Source organism: Diceros bicornis, chromosome 22 (genome assembly GCF_020826845.1).
Source record: "Diceros bicornis minor isolate mBicDic1 chromosome 22, mDicBic1.mat.cur, whole genome shotgun sequence".
NCBI classification, from domain to species: domain Eukaryota; kingdom Metazoa; phylum Chordata; class Mammalia; order Perissodactyla; family Rhinocerotidae; genus Diceros; species Diceros bicornis.
The window spans coordinates 45,495,629-45,514,848 of NC_080761.1; positions in this window are offsets into that span (position 1 = coordinate 45,495,629).

A 19,220-nucleotide genomic window follows, 5' to 3' on the forward strand; every position below is an offset into this window, starting at 1 on the left:
TACATATAAATGATTGAATAAATATATGGAGATAATAGACAAATGGCCCAGGCAGAATTCCAAAATATGTATGTAGCTACTTCACCCTCAAGGTAGAGTATAACTCCCCACTCCTTGAGTGGGGCTGGGCAAGTTCACATTGGTTGTATGGTGGTTGTATGTTCATCCCAACCACCTTATGCATTGACAGGCCACTATTTTTGCCATTTAAGTGAGTAAATTGAGACTCAGAGAGTGGACAAGACTTGGCCTAGTTTACACAACTTATAAGTGCTGGAAAAGGCATTTATCTCAGTTCTTATGACTCTACATCACTTTCCTTTCCCTTGAAGAGATAAGCTGAGGCTCTTCACTTGCATTTAAATCCTGGCTCTATCCACTGCTTTATCTCCTATCTTGGGCAAGTCATAAAATCTAGGTGAGCTTCAAAAGCCTCATATGTTTCAATGGAAACTAGTGGTAGTATTTACCTCATAGAGTTTGGTGAGGATTAATGACACAATGCCCGTAAAGTAACTGACACTTTGTAAGAGCTCAATCAATGGCAACCACTTTTATTATTGTTTCACTAATATTAGTAATAGTAAAACTATTTTAGAATCAACAAAGCAGCTTCACCCAAATGCAAATATATATATATAAGGGTCACAATCTGTTTGCTCTGTTTGGGCCAACACGTAACACATTTTTTTTTTTAGTTATTCTCCCTTTGAATATACAAGTCCAATGGCAAGGAAGCAGTCTTCTATTTGATGGGCATTTGGACTGCATGACCCCTAAGTTCCTTCCCACACATACTCTTCCATATTCTTTACTTCCTTTGCAGTCCCCCAAATGATGTAATATACAATATCAGAGGTTCAATAAAGGTTGGCTGACTGAGGCTTTCAAACTCCCAACACAATCACTTTCACGTTGCCAACTTTGATTCAGTTTGTGGTTTATAGGCATATGGAGTATTTTGCATCCCAGAGTTTCCTCTTTTGAGTCATGATTTTAAAGTGGATATAATAACCTGTAAACTGATATCAGCATCAAAACAGAGTCATCCAACTCAAGTAATAAATGGCCTGCAGAGGGAAAAGACACCAGCCCATTAGGAAGGGCACAAACGACAAGCAAGAGCGTGTGAACAACTGCCTTCACCAAGTCAAGGTTTCTCAGTTCAGTCCACACATTCTGTCTATTCTAAGACATTGTGTGTGATGAGTGCCTAATGAAATCAGACTCTCTCTCCCCTTTGGCAAGGCAGTCTTGCAACAATAGACTAAACCTCAGCCCTGCCAACCCCAAATAGACATGCCAGTCTGCCTCATTCCAGATTTGTGGCTTGTCTCCACCAAGTTATAGTGATTCTCTTGTCTGTCCCAATTGCAGGCTGCAGATGGGTAGCCTAATGCTGTAATGTCAGACTAAATTCTCCACAGATGAACTGGAAAATTTCCTCACTCATTCAGAAATCTGCCAGCCAGCTGTCAGGTCTCCAGGACTCCCTCACTTGTCCAGATCGCCAGTGAACAGTCGGTGTTCACCACCATCATTAGGCTGTGTTTTCAGTTCAAACCCTTTTCTCCTATCTAATGATTTAATCCATTCTTCTTTCTTCAAAGACTCTGGAAAGTGGTCATTGGAAATTTCTTAACCAAAAGGATTCTTCAAGAAGGCCACTGAGAAACATGCTGAAATCACCTTGGAGTAAGGGATAAAAAGTCTACCTCTATGAGTTATTCATTGGCCATGACCCCACTCCCTGCTCAATCATTCTTCCAAGGTGCCCAGTGGAGGACACTCTTTTGTGCCAATAGAGATGAGAAATTGGGAAGCAGATGCCAGCTCACTAGGTACTTGACTGTCACCATCAATAAAAGACACAACATAATTTTAGGGGACTCCAAAAGCCAAAACACAACATTTAAATAGAACAGGAAACAAGGAACAAATAGACTACAAAGAAGTAAGAAAAGAGGAAAGAATCAATTTTATTTGCATTTATAAAATATGAGAACATTTTTCAGTCTAAAAAATGACTCTTGCCTTCACATATTTAATCGAATAAAAGAACTTAGAGATCATCTATATAGGGACTTTGCAGGGGGTATTTTGGGGGGTTTTTTGTAGTGTTTTGTTCTTCCTTGAGCATTTTACCTGGGTACAATAAGTTCAAAAACATCTAAGAGTGTCCATTTACAGGGTCTTTCTCTATGAAGTGGGGATTTTGAAAAATCCAAAAGTTCTTTCTGAGTATGTTTCTCTCATGGCTCTTCCTTGTCAATCATTAGTCTACGTGATTCACTAACAGATACTTTCCCAATGAGCATGAACTTTGGGTTAAACAGGCTTAGGTTCAAAAACTGGCTGTCATTCACAGTGTGCAAAACATTTAGTGGATTTAATTTTTTTTAATTGTGAGGTCTCTATGCATGCTCTCAAACCACCTGTCAAAACTTTCCCAATGACTTCCCCTATAAACTATATAGAACCTACCAGTCTGGCTAAATCTGGCCCTTGCCTTCCTCTTCAAATCTATCTCATGCTACTCTCTTCCTAACACACCAAGCTCAGGGACTCTGACCTACTTTCAGTTCTTTAAATAGACCAAGGACTCTCCCTTCTCAAGGGAGTCACTGTCCTCTCCACCTGAATCACCTTACTCCCTGCTCTATTCGCAGCTGGTTCCTTCTCATCCTTCAGATTTGATTTCAAGTTTCTCTCTCTCAAAGAGGTCTTCTCAGACCACTTTATCAAACAGGTCCTTCTGTCATGGTGTCTGTTGGTTTACTTCATATCTCTTTTCACAGTTTGCATTTATGTATTTATGTTTCTTATTGGAGATCGAGGTATGTCTGACTGGAAGATTCCCTTCCTCACAACTCCATTGCTTTGACTAATTAGCATTTATCCTTCCTTAATGACATGTCCCAGACTTCCTAAACCAGGTTAAATCTCTCTGTATATATCTCCTCAGCACCCTGTACTTTCCTTCTGGAACTCGCAAAACACTTCTGATTGGCCATTGTCTCTCTTTCCTAATATACTCACATGAGGACAGGGTCCAAGTCTGTTTCGAACCATGTCCATACTGCTCAATATTGTGCCTGGTACCTAGAAGATGCTTAATAAATGTTAACTCCTGTCTGTCCCCATGTTGTTATTAATTATAAATCCCATGAACACCTAATTTTCCCCTGGAGTCTTCGTGTTGATGTCCCCTTTACATGGGGATTAAACCCATGCACAGTCTCTTCATTTTCTCTTTCTTTACTCCATTACTCTCTTCCACTTCAAAACTATTATGTGAAAACCTGGATTTACCGATTCAGACACATTCCCAGGTATGAACCTGAATCAGACTCAAAGAATGTGTAAAAACAGCACAAAGCATAACGTGTGGAATGTGAGGTGAAAATGCCCACCTGATTTGCTTTGGTGGTTGAGGGTTGGTGAACAATTATACACATAAACAATTACTTAGTAAATAAGACCCACATAGTTTGTGGGAAGCTTCTGATTATCTCTTCCCTAATTTTACAATGACATCTTGTCTTGTTTAGTATTTAGATTTTCCCACTCTCCTCTCCCCCAAACTCTCCACAGCAGCCTAGTTCTCCCTTTCTGTATCTGCAAGCAGTGGGTATTTTTCTCATACACCAAACTCAAGATGCCTACCCTGGTTTCTACTTCTCTATTGGGAATCCTCTGCTCAGAAAATCCCCAACTGGTAAATCTCATACCTAGGGGGATAGTTGTCACATGACCAAATCCACAACAAGCTATCAAAAAAATAAGACCACTAAGTGTTCTAGACATGCCAAAAATAAAGGGAATGGACATCCACAGGCTACTGTTAAAACATTTGATTCCTCTCCTAAAGGGGCTTCTCATGTTCAAAGTCACCCTCATTCTAAAACTCTGAGCTTTGCAATTAAATAATAAAGCTATATTCTTTTTGATCATTTTATTATTATAATTAATAAAAATAAGTATTCCCTCTCACATCCACATTTAGAATTTTCTCCAAAAAAAAAATTATTCTCCTATTTAGTCCCAAGGAAAATTAAATTAACCTAAAGTTTAAGAAACTGTATGACAATCAATCTCAGAAATGCTATCCAGAGAATAGCAACCTTATAAAGGCAAAAAGTTAATTAACTAAATATTTGCAGAATTTTAAGATGTCAGGATAATAGACCAAATTTATAATGAAGCTGAGCCTTGCAATGTTTATGATATCTCAGAAGCACAAAAAAAATAGTTAGGTTTTGCAGCCGGCCCAGTGGTGTAGCGGTTAAATTCACGCGCTCTGCTTCGGCAGCCCGGGCTTCAAAGTTTCGGATCCCAGGCACGGACATATGCGCGGCTTATCAAGCCATGCTATGGTGGTGTCCCATATAAAGTAGAGGAAGATGGGCACGGATGTTAGCCCAGGGCCAATCTTCCTCAGCAAAAAAGAGGAGTATTAGCAACAGATGTTAGCTCAGGGCTAATCTTCCTCAAAAAAAAAAAAATTAAGGTTTTAGTAAACTTTTAACATAATATCTCTTTAAGAATTAGCAACATGTAAAATGGCCAAGTAGCAACATTCTCAGTTAAACATGAAAGCACCTCTGAGAGGACGGCTGCAGAGAAATATGCAGATCTTGCTGCTAGGAGACAAGATAGGTATTCACTGCTGACTACAGCAATGGGCAAATATAGTTCTTTGAAATACAGATATTTTTCAGATTACAAAGAAATAGACAATATTGCAAAGCTAACTTAATGTTTGCTTGGCTAAGAGACTTATATTTTCCTTCCCCTCCCTTCCTATCCTCTGTATCTATCACTACTATATGGCAAACCACTCTGTCCTTCAGATCAAAGAGGCTAGATCTTAATACTGACAGTGTGACATTAGGCAAGGTACTTAAATGCTCTGAACCTTAACTCCTCCTCATCAAAATAAGGTTAATAGCTGTCTCTTAAGGTTTGTGGATTAAGCAAGATAAAGTATGCAAAGTTCTTACATAAAACCTGGCACATATTCAGCACTTAATAACTATGTTAACATCTCCACCCCTCATTTTAGGAAAATAGAAAATAGGCATCTCCTATTACCTTATGACTTTAAATGTGCCCTCTTGGTCAATCCTCACAGCATGCAGTTGCATAGATCTCAAACCAATTCCGTTATGCCAACTTCAAAATGTTTTGCAGCAGTAGTTCTCAAAACTGAGAAATAAATAATCACCATTTAAAAGGTGTAGGGGGCATATCGTGGATGAACTAAAATACAACTGTAGTCACCTGAGCATTTAAGTTCAAAAAATACAGTACTGGGGCCGACCCTGTGACTTAGCAGTTAAGTTTGGCACACTCCGCCTCAGCAGCCCAGGTTCACGGGTTCTGATCCCAGGTGTGGACCTACACCACTCAACAGCCATGCTGTGGCGGTGTCCCACATACAAAATAGAGGAAGATGGGCACAGATGTTAGCTCAGGGCTAATCATCCTCAGCAAAAAGAGGAAGATTGGCAAAGACATTAGCTCAGGGCAAATCTTCCACAACAAAAACAAAACAAAAAATACAGTACTAAAAGTAAAATGCTGCCTCTTTTGGAAATCACTTGTAACAGTGCAATTGCAAAGACAATTCCAAATTTGGACACAAATCAAGTGAAAGTTTTTAAAAACTGGCTATCCAAATAGTACAGGATGTGTTTGTACTAATTCTTAAAATCATTTTGAAAATTAAAACATGAAACTTTCCAGTCCTCAAATCCTTTGTGGATTCCCTGAAAAGATGTCATCACAGATGCCAGTCTGAAAAACAAAGTTTCATACTAACAGAATTTTGTGAGCATTTTTCTAAAAAGCAGATTCAAGTCTTCAGAGGCTAGAGGTGAAACTGAATTGGATCACATTTTACACTTAAAATGCATTTTAATGCTAGTAAAAAGTGGTGCTTTGAAGAAATCAGCGTAAAGGAATTATGAAAACACAACTCGTTCTGTACTTTATTCCTATATTTGAATCTCTGTTTTGCTGTCTTTTTTCAATCGTTATTTGGGAAGTTGGGTAATCCATAGCCAAACCTATGCAGGGTAGCAGGAATATGATAAAGTGCATGGGCCACATGTGAGGAAATAGGGATGATAGGAACTGTGGTGCACTAAGGAGAGGGTAATCTCTATCCAGTTCCAAGTTATCATTATCACAGAAAAAACATGAACTGTGAATCCAGATCTCCTAATTCTGCAATAAACCAGAAAACTAGAATTTTATATAAAACCTAATTTTTCAGTGATGCAACTCTTTCAGTTAAAAAAATACACTATCCAAGTTAAATAAAACATATCTGTGAGCCAAATTCACCCCCAGACCCATTTGTGACCAACAGCATTTAGGGACAATTGAGGAGTTTGGGATGCAGAGGCATCATGGAAGTTAAAGGGGATTTATGGACAGCCTAACTCCCCTCTCCCTTCCCTACACCCCATTTCTACTGAAAATATTTAGCCAAGTGTATTCTTTATAGAAATTTCTATATTGGCAGGGTTTGAGTAATTATAATAAGATCAACAATTCATGAAGATTATTTTCTCTGATTGGCAGGTAGTGTGCTTACCAATTTCCACATTTCTGAAATGTTAAAATTTCTGAGTATAAAATCTCGGAAGCTAAATAGCTCTGAAAAAGCAAAAAAAAGGGACAATAGTTCAGTTGTAATAAGTCCCAAAAGCTGGAGTTTTAGCCAAGGGCTCTTTCGACAGCACCACTGTGGCATCTGATTTAACCAAATCACCAAAACACTACACCTGTGGGTCCTCCACTAAAGCACAACAGTGACTTTACTTTCTAAGATGCCAACTGTTACACAAATCATCCTCCATTCCCAACACATTGCCATCACTAACATTAACTTTATCACTGACAACTTTGGAATTTATGCCTTAACCATGTTTCTCTTAGCTTAATTCTATATATTTATATCCAATGATATAAATACATTTTTATCCATCTCCACTTAGATGTCCAACAGTATTTTCAAACTCAGTAATCCAATACTGAGTTTTGTGGTTTCCATTACCTTGATATCTTCCAAATTCATGATCTTCTCTTTTTTCCATTGTCACTGTTTTAGTCTGGGCTCTTTTCATTTTCACCTGCCTTACCTAAATGACTTCTTGCTACACTCCAATCAGCTTCCACTCCCTCTAAAGTTTTACCTAAGAGGTCAGCTGAAGTATGTCACTCCCCTATTTAAAATCCAACAGTAACTACTGACCTCAGGTAAAGTCCAAAATTGTGACCACAGCCTACAAGATCATTCATGATCTGGTCTCAGCTTACCCCTCCAGCCTCATCACTCCCCAATCTTCCCTCTTAATCTTCTGTATCGGCCACCCTGAACACAAGTATACTTGCCCCGGGGATACAAGGTTCCTGTGGGTCAGACTTAAACCTAAGAGTCAATGCCATCTCAACTACACTGATGAGAGTGGAGTGAGGACAGTTATTCAAATAGAAATAGGGAGTATTATTACTAGAAGAAGAGATTTACGTCTTCTATTTGAGATGTATTCGGACAAACAGACTCCATTACCTAACAATAGCCCAACACTGAGGCTTATCTACTGAATTTATACACTACGCATATTTGCAGATCCAGGTGTAAGGTCTTAACACTGATGGTTTTTGCTTTAGAATATTTGCTCCCCATATATCACATTCTCTCTTGTCTCTCTGCCATTTGTCATGTTGCTCCCTCTTCCTTGAATACACTTTTTCTTTTTTGATGGTCCACTAGTCAACTTCAAGATTTGGCTACAGTATCACCTCCTCAAGGGAGATTTCTCTTCCTCTGATCTTAGATGTTCCTTATGTGAGCTTCCCTAGCACTCTGTGCTTACCTGACAAGGTGTTTATATGAGGACAAGAGCTAACCTTTATTACAGCATCCTGACACAGGGCTTAAAGGATTCAATAAATACTCAAGGAATGAAGGAACAATTAATGGCTAGTTATATTTAATAAAATCTAGCTATCAATTCAGTTTATCCCATCTAATACCATATCATTCATCTTCCAATGAAGAATGTCTACTTCCCACACCCCAAAACACACACACACACACACACACACACACACACACACTCCCCAGACATACTCCATCTGCTCACCTCATCAGGGGTAAACAGAACCAAATTCCTGGGTGGCCCATAGAATCTTTGTCTCTACACACGAGTTGGAAAATTGAAGAGTTTGAGATCCATGGCCCTATCACAGTAGCATGAATGCACATGATCTCAACAATGATATCCAGTTGTTTATTTTGACTGAGAGTTATTTATCCTAAATTGGATAAAGGTTAAAATTAGTTACAGACAACTTATAGCTGAGTGGCTCAGTGATCACAGCCTGGAATGATCTTTATGTCTTGCTGTCTATCAACAGATGCGAATCACCCATCAAGTCACTAATTGATGTGCTCTGCAGAAGTCTCTGGAGAGAAGCTAAGAAACTGAGCATGTTCCAGCTTTAGAACTAGATCGTGGGAGACCATCAAGGCTCCTCCTTACTTTCAGTATGTCAGGATTTTAACAGAAACACAATATTGTACTGAATCCAATGTCATCTTTTTGGAACTTATGAGGAAGCAAAATAAAATGAGCAATTAAAAATCAATGAAGGTCGATTGATTTTTCCCTACTAGCAATTATGCCTTATAATTGTTTGCTGAAAGAGAAATTGGCATTTTGCAAAGCCAATGATTGGCTGGGATTTTGTGCCTACTGAACCTCTGTGGGTTTAGAGTTTGAGTTTGGATAAAAACCAAGCGTTGAGCAGCATTTGAGAAGCCTCTCCAAAGCCTTTCATCGAGAAGCTGGCTAGTGAGCTCACGAGGTTTCTGACATTTCCCCCACTCCAACCAGGCTGGAACACACTGTAATCAAAATTCACAATGTTCCAGAACCTAGGCTTTGGTCCTCATTAAAAACCCAACAGACGAAAAAGTCCAGGAGGCCTGCTAGCCAAACCCTTTCACACGGCAGGGGAGGTTGGCATTCAGTTTTATTTTTAAGTTAGCAGACCTAGACCAGGACTCATTTTGAAGGCTGATGAAATACTGCAAGTCCACGTTTCATCTTCTGATTAATCCAAAATTAAACAATTTGGAGATTTTGATCACTTGGTCTCTTTTTCAAACATATGCGACAGATAATAAATAGCCATCGCTGGTACACAGAGCAGGCCACATTGTGTTTGCCTGCCGGATCTTTATGGACCATTCTTGGGCTTATTCTAAGATTAGATAGTAAATCACAATTTCCTTTTAAAGCACTATCACCATGTTCACCTTTTATTGAAACCAAAGTGTATGTTTTCTACTACTTGGACGTTACTTACCTGCCGCTCATATTCCCAGTAATAATCTATCTTACTTTTTCAAAACATTTTTGATGAAGTGGGTATGCGATTTATGTAAGCCTTGTAGTACATGAAAGGGGAAAGGAATTAGGCATACATTGCCAGGCTCATTAGTTGCATTTGAGTTAAACATAAATCTTTGCAGAATAACAAAGTATTCTGCATTTTCCAATTTTTTTTTTCTTAAATCAAAACTTGAAAATTAGAAGATTTTTTAAATAATAAATAAAGAATCCCGCAGGAGGTGAATGGGAACTCGAACACACCAAGATCATGGATATTTCAGGAAAATCAATGACTGGCCCTCTACATCAGGTACCTGGGACCATCCTGTTCACTTGACTTTAATAGCCCCCCTTTTGTGATCACCTCAGTCTTCTTCCCCTCTGGTCCGTCTGACCCATCCCCCACCCCCCAAGACCAGTAAAGAACTTCATTACTCAGGTCCACATAGTACTTTGTCTATACTTTCTTTAACTCACCACAATGCATTGCAATTATTTTGCTTCCTTAAATGTCTCCTCACAGACCAATCTCCCCAAGGACTAAGATTTAACTGTCTTGTCATTCCCAGCATAGAGTAGAGCTCCTGGCATATTTCTTTTGCATATGCATTTGTTTATTTACACCTTGACTCTTTGCAAAAGAATATTTTTAGGTGCTTTATAGAACAGAGGTATTTCTAAGGGAAAATAATAAAAGATAAATTCATAAATAAAATAGGGAAGAGTAAGAATAAGAGGTGATTAGTCAGTGTCCAGGACAGTTGCTAAAGTCTGTGGGTCAGGGTCTCAGCAGGAATCTGATGGCACACTCAAATGGAATCCATTAAGGAGAGTTTAATAAAGGGACTATTTGCAAAGGCATTGGAAGGGTTTAAGAAATGGGAAAAGTGGGTAGTGGATTGTCTCCAGGAAAATAACAAAAAAAACTCCTCCAGGAGGTTTTACTACTCTAGACGTGAAGGGCAAGGTGAGGGAGTGGTTACTGGTACCTAGAGAAAGCTGTGAACTTATAGAGGGGAGTAGCTAACGTGCAGGGTCCTAACCTGCAGAGAGCTTGGGGAATAAGTACTCACTCTCTTCTCGCCTTTAGATCTCTTCCTGGTACCTCTCATGGATCAAATCTAACGGAAGCCCAAGGGCAGAGAAGCCCCTTGACATAATCCATATGGGTTAGGTCCCGGAGCACAGAGCAGTGTGCAGAAAAGAGGGGTGAGGAGGAGACATCCAATACATAGTAAAAACTTGCAAATTTAGTTATAGATATATTAGCAACCAGCCAGAACAAAATGAGAAACATAATTAGTTCCAAAAATCAGAGCATTTATCATTAATAGCATATCAGTGGTTTGTGAAAAGGCACAGAGGCCTGAGATAAAACTCTCCCATGAGATCTCCTAAGAATGACTTTCATAGAGTTCCTTCTTGCAGCGTGCCTCAAGGCAGACCAAGCGGCCAGTAGACAGAACAGTTGAGAAGTAATTGTATGAGGTCACAATAATGGCTTATAAACCTACCAGTCTCATGGCCTGATGATCTAAGGGTAAATTTTTAGAGAACTTGGAGAAAATGTCAAACTGATTATCTTTTATGTAATTCTCCAAGAATATCAGGCATTTTCTTTTTAACAAAGATTTTGATAAAAGTTGAGCAACAAACAATTAACATTCTCTGGCAAAAACAAGGATTACATATGAATAATAAAGCTGCACTCTTCATTAATCAAATGAATGGAAGATAGAGCCAATTCCTTTTGTGAAATTTAAGGTGCCTAATCTGGATAAGCATCTGAATAAATGCCCAACACACACACGAGCGCGTGCACGCACACACAAACTGGCTCTATACTCTCTGAAAGACTCAATAAACGTTTGTTTTAAAAAGCAGAAATTGAAACATGCAGAGAATGGGGCATACCCCTGTTTGTGCTTTCTTTATCTTTGCTGCCAAGTAGACCCCAAAAGAAAGCATTTTCTTCTCCCCAATATATATTCTGATAGAAACTAGTCATTTCACTCCTTGTTACAGTAAAAAGAACTAAAGTCCCTTCTGATATTCTAATCATGATCATCAATAACAGTTTTAAATTGCTTACTAAGTGCTAGGCAGTCTACTAAGTACTTTACATGCATTAATTCATTTAAATCTTACATAACTACCACCATCTTCATTTTACAGGTGAGGAAACTGAGGCACAGAGAGCTTAAGTAACTCAATTGTATTAGTTAGGATTCTCCAGAGAAAGAGAACCAGTAGGATATATATATAGACATAGATACAGATCTATATGAGGAGATTTATTATAGGAATTGGTTCACTCAGTTGCGGAGATAAGAAGTCCCATGATCTGTCATCTGCAGGCTGGAGAAGCTCCCATATCTAAGGGCAGGAGAAGATGGAAGTCCAAGCTCAAGAAGAGAGAGAGAATTCACTTTTCCTCTGTCTTTTTTTCTATGCAGAACTCAACCAATTGGATGATGCCTGCCCACATAGGTGAGGGCAGAGCTTCTTTACTCAATCTCCTGATTCAAATGCTAATCTCTACTGGAAACACCCAGAAATAATGTTTTACCAGCTACCTGGGCATCCCTTAACCCAGCCAAGTTGATACACAAAATTAAGCATCATATTGCTCAAGGTCGCCTAGTATGCCAAGAGGATTTAAACCTTAGAAGTCTGGCTTCAGAGAACCTTCCTCTTCACCACCACAAAATTCTAACACTCAAGTCTAACATTAGACAAGGAAAGTAGATGAAAAGCCGTCTTGTGAAATGAGAAACTTGACAGAACCAAGAATTATTGCCCAAGTAATACTTGTAGCTCAACACTTCCCAAACTGCGATTTCATAGGGTATCTTATAAAATGCACCAGGAAAAGAAGGATTCCAAGGAAGCGGAAAAATACTGCATACTAGTATCCTACTTTGTGAGAACCATGATACATATCATATTACAGGCTCTGAGAAAGTATTTATTAAAGAAACCTTTTTTCTCTTTCATTATCCAAATTCTACTAAATTTATTCCCTCATTGAATCCATTCCTTGCTTCATTCTTGCTAAGGTCAGCGATGACCTCTGTGTCACTAAATCCAAAGCACGTCTCAGCAGCTCTAGACGTGATAGATTTTGTACTTCTTTTAAAACGTGCTCTTCATGAGGCTTCTGCAGTACAGTTCTCTTGGTTTCCTTCCTTCTGTGTGTCTCTCCTTACTCTTTTACCAGTTCATCGACCACCTGCCTGTCAACAATTATTGGACTCCTCAGGACTCAGCCCCATGCCCTGTCCTCTTTTTACCTGAGGGTCTCTCCCTAGGTTATTGCATCCACATCCATTGCTTTAATATCCACCCATTTGCAGATGATGCCCAGATTTATATCAATATCCTAGACTTCATCTCTAAGTTCCAGAACCATTTTTCCAACTTCCTATTTGAAATCATATCTACAATGTCCCAAAGCCCTCTCAAGTTCAACATGTCCAAAATAAACTTTGTTATTTTCCTCTCCAATTTTGTCCTCTTCCTATAGTCTGCTCTCAGGAAGTGATGGAAATAACCATCCATTTGCTTACCAATACTAGAGCCTCATTTTGTGACTCCCTCTCCTTTACCACCTACATCCAATCACCATCAAATCCTGTTGACTTTGTAGCTAAACGTCACTCATATCCATCTATTTTTTTTCCATTTCAACAACTACAAGCTTAGTCCATGTTACTATAATCTTTTTCTTAGACTTTTTGCAACAACATATAACTTGGCTGTATGTACACCTACTCTGCATTAGCTATGCAAATCGAATCTATTTTCCACCTTAGAGACAACACGTCCAAATGAGTGATATTTTTTAGATGATGATGCTGATATAATCATATCCTCTTTCTACTTAAAATATATCAATGGCTTCTCATTTAACTTATGATAGATAAAATCTTCTTATCTTCAATGCCTTCCATGCATGGTCCTTATCTATCTCTCTAGCATTTCTAGCTTTTCTCTTTTCCTCAAGGTCTCCACTTGGAAGACATGGACTCTTTTGCATTCATCGCACCTGCTGGGTTCCTACCTAGAGCAAGTAGCTGTGCCGATGTCCTATCTGGAAAGTGTTTCTCTCTCTTCCTCTTCTCTTTCATAACCACTCATGCTTCAGATTTTGTTCAAGCATCACTTCTGCAGAGATATCTACTTTTGCTCCCAGATGAGACCAAATGCCCCTGTTTTAAACATCTGTGAAACTACATACCTATCCTTTATAGCATTTGTCTTATTTGCAATTTTATATTTTCTGCATAGTTATTGGTTCAACATCTATATTGCCTACTAGACTAAGCTACATGAGCTTAACAATGGTTTTTTTTTGTTCATTACTGTATCTTTAGCGCCTAGCACAGAGCCTTGAACGATGTAGGTGTTCCAGGAGCCAAGCACTATTTTACCAGCACTGTGCTAGGTGCTGTAGGTAGAACACTAAAGAAGAAAGTCTTCACCTCTTTGCTCATGGAGTTTTTAGTCTAGTGTAAAAGAAAGGTAATCAACAAGCTTGTGTAATGCAATGTGTGGCAGGAGTTAAAACAGGAGAGGCTCCAGGGTAAACCAAGATGGGGAGGGTTAAGGAAGGCTTCCCAGAAACAAAAGACCTAAATAACAGCAATAGCCACGTAAGCACTTTATGTATAGTAATTCACACAGATCTTTATCTAAAAGGGAGGTAAATAAGGAAACTGAGGAGCAAGAACCGTATGTGACTTGCCAAGTTTGCTCAGCTAATTAGAAGGGGAGCTGGATTCAAACCTAGACAGTCTGGCTCCCACTGCTGTGTTCTGAACGCCACACTGCATTGAGTTTCTGAGTTGCCAGGCAAAGAAGAGTCAAGAGACAGGCAGGGTTCCAAACAAAGGATAGAGCAAAAGCAAAGACTCTGAGACAAAAAAGGACTCTAAGCTTTTGAGAAACTGATTGATCAGATTGCATTTTTAGAAAGAAGAAGAAGAAAAATAAAAAACACTAGCTATAATGTGGAGAGTGGATTGGAGCAAGGCAAGCCAAAAATAGGTTACCCTTTTTACACTTCCACCCATTAAAATCCTTTGGGACATGCGTTCCTTGGAAGACCGTAAATGAATACTGCTCTGCACAAACCAGAGACTGGACTAAGGTTTGATCCTTATATGGTCATCACTCCTTTTCAAGACCACAAACAGAAGACGACCTCGAATTAAACACTTTACAAATACACATACTTTGGTCACAAAAATGGCCCAAAAAGGGACTCTCACTTGGTTCAGAACAAGCCATTTCCAGAAAGTTCACACAATCTCAGTGTTTAATAACTTACAAGAACTTTTATCTTCTCAAGTCCACGTGTAACAATGAGGAAAAAATAAAAGGATCATTACTACTAACTACTTCCCCTAAAAAAAAAAAAAATCAAAGAGGATATAGTTTAAAAAAAAATGGTGAGCTGATTTTTCATCCTCGCATCTTTGAAGGATTGTGAGGAAGGAGGGTAGCTGTGCTAGCGCAGGCATTTTTGCACATATTATCCACAGGGAAATCTAAATCTATAACCATCATCATAAAACGAAGCAAGAAGTAAATCAGAAAGGAATGAATGAAGGGCAAGTGATAGCCAAGGGGTTTACAATAATCAATTATTAAAATGCCTTAAAAGAGCAAAGAAAATGCTTGTCAGATCAGCAAAGCACCTTTTAATAAATAATATGATTTGGGCTTAATTAATGGCCTAATTACAGTTTTACCCAATAGGCTTAAATGTTCCAAAGGAACAGTTTGAGTCTCTTTGGTAGATAATCTGTGTTTTTAAAAATGTTCTAATTACATATTTGCTTGAGTAAATAATGTGAATTTTACAAAACTGCCTAATGATATATTTATGCGACTATATTTACCCAAATGGCCTCTCGTCCTGTACTAATGGAATCTGGATTACTATTCCTGGGAGACACGGGAAAGTGGGATGGCTCCAGCTTTCACCCTAATACCCCTGTTATTCTCACACTGTTCTCACTCTCTCTCACCCCAAAAGACACCACCGAAAGGGTATGACCCACTTATTCATCATCAATTTAAATAGGAAAAGAAACTCTCTCTCAGCCTTTTGTGTAAACACATTTTGCAGAAAGGGTGCAGACTTGAAAAATGAGTATTAATACTGTATAATGCTCCATTAAAAGTGGATAATGAGGCTGTGACCAAGACAGGACATTCAAGGTTTAAGTAGTTGCATAATTTATTGTGTTCTTTATATAGCATCTTACGACGCGTCACAAAAAATCAGACTCTGCATTGGAATCAGATGGCTGTGACTTAAAGCCACACAATGGTCTAAGTTAGGTAATAGGGAAGTCAGAGAAAAACGGAGTTTGAATGTCCCAGCTTTGTGGCGGCATGTGTCCATCCACATGGACACATTTAAGTCATTTTTGCATGTTTTAGAAACATAAGTCTAGAAAAAGTGGATGTATATCTATTCATAAAATCTCATGAAGGAACTAAAAGCTCCATTTCACAGTTTTCTCATGAAATGTGACTTAGACATTTACTGTTTAAATTTAGGTGATGTTTCATTCACAAAATAACTAAACATGGCCCAAGGAAGGAAATATGGCATTAACATTTTTGATCATTCCACAGGCAAAGTGAGACAATTTACCAAAACACATACAAAAAAGGGTGGAATAAAAGGTTGAGAGAACAAGGGAATAAGGAAAAACAGGTGCAAGAATAAAATTGAGAATAAGACTAGCATCCCATCTCATGTCTTCAAGAATACCCTGTAGACACTAAGCTTCCAACAGGCCAAAGCAAAGCAGGAAACACGACAGTTTACACAAGTCAATAAGTCAGAGAATTAACAAGATCTAAAATAATTTCTCCTGTGATCCTCATAAACAGGACGCCCTGTTCATACAATATTTTCAACAACATCCCAATAGAAGAAACAATAGTAAGTTTCATGATTGTGAATTACCATTTAAATCAATCAAGGACAGAGTTCCATACTTTCAAAAATGGAATACATAATAAACGTAATATTAACTGTGCTGATCACAGTGGTATCCTTCTTGGATGATTCAGAAGGCATTCCAATAATTGCAGGGACTCAGGGCTCTCATTATAGGCACTAATTGTATTTTACTATAATTGGGCAAAATTGCTACTTAATTGAGAGTTCAAGCTGATAGAATGCCAAATTAACTAATTTTGACCTTAATAAATGTTTAATTATTTATTAAAATTTTGAATCCCACTACTGACGCCCATATAAATTACTTCTTACTCTGGGCACTATCTCACAGAGCTCAGATGATCCCATTGCTTAGACCTAAAGACTCGTGATTCTGAATTGTGGAGTAAAGGTGTCTACAACTTGGACCCCAAAGCATTACAAATCCATGCATTTCTTCCTTCTAGTCCAACAGCATCTGAGGCTGCTTGCCTGCAGGAGTGCTGCGGTGGGACCATCTGTTTACTCTGGCCTCGTTTGCCTGGATCAAGTAGGAAGCTGAAGGCACTAAGCTGAATTTTTCAGAAACTTTGCAGTAATTGAAAAGAGAGGGTGATAAAGAGAGGAGGAGAGCTATTGGGCAACTTAATTATACTGGTCATTCCGTGGGCTGCATAATAAAGCTGAGGCATATTTTTGAAATAGTACCAAGCTAAGAGCAGACCATAACTCTAAGCACTTTATGTAGGAGCCCATCCACTCAAGTAGTCATTTATAATTAGGATGTGAAACTCAGCCCTGTAGTCATTTATTATTGAAATTGCCTTAAGGTGATCTCCAAAACAACTTCATCTCTTGATTTACCTCCTCCTCTCGTTTCTAAAAGTAGCAAATGGAATTCATGGGATTAGCCTCTTAGGAGAAAATAGGCAGAGATGAAAAGCAGCCAGGCGCTAATGCTTGGCAGGACCCAGAAGGGAGTTGCCAAGAGGACATGGGTAGATCATTGGAGAATTGATTGGAAAGATTCTCTGTTCCCAGAAGAGAGCAGGCTTCAATGGTTTCTCTCGAGTTTTATTGCACATTAGCAGAACCATATGCTCTGCTCATGTGGGCAGACCTGGGGGGAAGTACATAAGCTTCAGACTGAAATAGAGAGTTGGGAAGTTTCTGTATAGAAAATGAGACCTAGGATGACTGCAGAAGCTGCACCTGTCCTTAGCTTCCACGTAATATATTTCTTCACGTGGAGTCTATTCAAGTTGGGTTTTTTCCATTCCATGTCCACCAATAGAAGGAAAAAAACTACAACTTTCCATTACTCTGAAACACATGGGAGAAAAGAATCTATCTTTTTAAGAGGATGGCAGGTAGTTGGAGGGAGGGAGAAAAGGAGAGAAGAGAATGTTCTTTTCCGGACTTGAAATCAATAAGTGTTATCAAACCGAAATCAAATTGTATATGTCAAAGTCATTAGACCAGAGTCTACTTGTTAGGAATAAATATGTTGCTCTAGGATTAAATCCCGTTATGTCGCAGAGGCTGAGTTTCTTCAGCCAACCAGAAAAACCGTGACAGGTAAAACTTGATAGCATCTATACAGCGGGAGATGCAGGAACCAGAGAATCTGCAAGTTTAAATGAGAAACCCTGCTGTTTGCTGCGTCCTGGCTCAGAACTATGCCATGTTGCGCAGCCCTGGATTGTAAAACTTCCATTTGGGATAAGCCATATTTACCCCTAGTGCCCATTCTGGCCCTGTCCTTTGCTCAGTGTCTCCTCGCTGCTTCCACTGTGCTGTCACAAACCTGCTCACAGCTCACTCATTTTGAAGCCCGTACTCTCAACCTGCTCTTCCTGGCATTGTCCCATACTCCCATCTTTCCTGGCTCCTTTCTCACCATCAAACCTTGCTGTTTCATTTGCTACTTTCTCAGGCACTTGGTGACAAATGAGAGAGTTTTATTAAATACTGAGAGAAAATGCTAATGTGTTACACCCTCCAGAAAGCAGATTTATAGTTAACAGAGACCTCGATGCCTTAACTCACAGAGGAGCCTATTGGTAGAATTTCAGGAAACACGGCAATATGGAAGGAAAACTGTCTGTAAAGTAGTGTCTTTCGGCCTACTCCAGCAAAACACACTTTATCCGTTAGGATGGTTTTGGCTGCAAGTAATGAAATCTCTGACTTGAATAGCCAAAATAATAGGGATATATATTATCCCACATAAGAAGCCCCAAGCACTAAAGATGTGCAAGGCTGTTCCATCTCTCTGCTCTGCCCATCTCAGTCTATCTCTCAGCTTGTCCCAGCTAAACTGTCTTATGTTGGTAAGATGCCCACCATAGTTAGAGGCATCCTACACACAACCAAGTCCAGAAGAAAAGCAGATATCTCATCCAATATATCTCTATCAGACAGAAAACATTTTATAATTGCTCACCAGCAATCTTCTTGCATGCCACTGGCTACAATAAGTTCATATGCCCCTGCCTAACTAATTGTCAAGAGTAATGTGTAAATTATGCTTGACTTAGACTACTCACTATCTTTTAGTCACTTAGGAGAAGGCAGGATTCCCAAAAAAATCAAGATTCTTTACATATTGAATCCAATAGAACTCCTAATAGAACTTAAATGTCAGTCTCGTCTTGTATCCTTAATGTACTTTGGTTTAAATTCAGTAAACATATTCTTTCTTCTGCAAAAGGTTTTGCTACACTTTGAGCTGTAGGAATTTCAGTGTAAGAAAAGGAAGAGAAAGAAAGAGGAATGTCTTTCAGATGAAATCTGAATTTTGTAGAGTCTAAAAATTTTATTACATGATTGCCAGTTTCCCA